This window comes from Octopus bimaculoides, chromosome 1, assembly GCF_001194135.2.
Source record: "Octopus bimaculoides isolate UCB-OBI-ISO-001 chromosome 1, ASM119413v2, whole genome shotgun sequence".
Classification (NCBI taxonomy): domain Eukaryota; kingdom Metazoa; phylum Mollusca; class Cephalopoda; order Octopoda; family Octopodidae; genus Octopus; species Octopus bimaculoides.
Window position 1 is genome coordinate 175,235,910 of NC_068981.1, and position 2,012 is coordinate 175,237,921.

Below are 2,012 nucleotides of genomic sequence, written 5' to 3' on the forward strand. Positions count from 1 at the left end.
TGTGTGTGTGTGTGTGTGTGTGTGTGTGTGTGTGTGTATATGTATATATATGACGCCTGTGTGCAGACGCTTAATTTCTTCCTTTGTCTCTGAGATTCATCTCCTATATTTCGTTCTCGGTATTCCCCTTTTTTGTGCTATTCGTCTCCTATTTACATTCTTCTTTCATCTAATACCTTTATTTTTTTTTAAATACTTTTTATTTCCGTGCTCAACCTTATTTTAATTCTATCTTCCATATCTCTGTTATTCCTTTTTGTCCTTTCTTCTCTACTCAGTCTCCTCTCTTCCGTTCTCAATATCCTCGCTTTCTTTCTTTCTTTCTTTCTTTCTTTCTTTCTTTCTTGTTTTTCTACCTCTCTCTCAAAATTATCACTTTCGATGTGTTAACCATTAAGAGCTATTATCTCAGAAGCTTCTAATATTTTCTCCACTGCACACTCATTACACCAGTAAACGTAGAATGAAAAATAGAAGAAAAAGAAATAAAAGGAACACAACACAAAAACCATCTATAATGCCAGCAGCATAAAGTAAACTAGTCAAAAAAGAAGTTTTACTGAAAACACGAGATGTGTATAGAACTAATTAAATAGAGGGAAAATATGTAAGAAAGTGTAAATATGCGACTGAGAACGGTATGAATAACAAGTATCAATTAAAGGGCAAAATCAGAAAGAGTAGTTGATTTGTAGCAAAGAGAGAGAGTAAGAGAGAGAGAGAGGGGGTAGTGGTATTATATTTAAGAAAGTAATATTAGGGTGTTTAAAAAAGAAAGCAAGGTGAAGTTAGGTAGTTTGTAGGAGAATGGAAAGAATATATTTTAAAGAACGAGAATAAGAGAATTAGAGGAAGAGAGCGAATGCAGACGATGTTGAAACGTGTACAGAACAAGAAATTAATATCATAGATTAGGAGTTGGTGTTGAGTAACTGAGAAATACATTTTAGTTGCTACAGAGAAATATAAAAAGTAAGACATGAATGAGTGAGAGAGAGAGAGAACAAGGGAGGTAAAGGAGAAAGAGTGAGAAAAGAGAAAAACGCTGAAGAATGTGTTACAGAAAGTTAGAGAAGAGAGAGTGAGTATATAACCGACAATGAGGGAGAGAGAAAGAGAGAGCGGGAAGTAATATATGAAAAAAGAAATAATGAGCGTCAAAAAAAAAAGAGAGAAAGAAAAACAATATGTGTCAGAAAGAAGGAGAAAGAAAGATTAGAGAATGGTAATTATTTGAATTGTTTCTTAGTTTCTTAAGGAAACTAAAAAATTTTGACGTATAAAAGAAGCACAGAGGAGGTAAAGAAATTAACAATATTTAAGCATAAGCGTATCCGGATGGTAAAGATGTTCGCTTCATAAGCAGCTAGCTTGGGAGTCGATCTTGGAATAACCAATTCTTTGTATACTATGATTATGTATATATATATATATATAATTCAAATTTATAGAAAACAACAGACGAAGACAGGTGTAGGAACTACAAGCAGGTGTATTAGTTTAAAGCTCGGGAAGAACGGCAAAGTCTTTTACATTTCGAGCCTACGGACCTCAACGCAAGTAAGACTGGATAAAGAAGCCCCATTTATTCAAAGATATAAACCAGAATTAAATATGAAACCATATTAAAAATAAAGGGCTTACTCCATCTAATAGATGTAAACCAGAATAAAGCAGAGAACATAAAAAAATAATAAAAAGTACAGATTTACTTCCCCTTTACTGCAAAATAAATGAGTGAACAATTATCTCCCCTAGCAATATTTTCCCTCCCAGGCAATTTATCTTTTTCAACTCTCAATTTGATGACCATGTGAAACCGGCCCTTACTTCAATTATGTTGAAAGAACAAAACCTTATTTTGTACAAAATTGTATATCTTTATCATGACTCCAATTAACTCTTAAATCCTGTAAAACAAATCTGTGTTTTTTTCATCTTATCTCTTTCTCTGTTTATATCCGCCACGTTTTTCCCCACTAAAATATTTTCTACCTTATATATATATATAT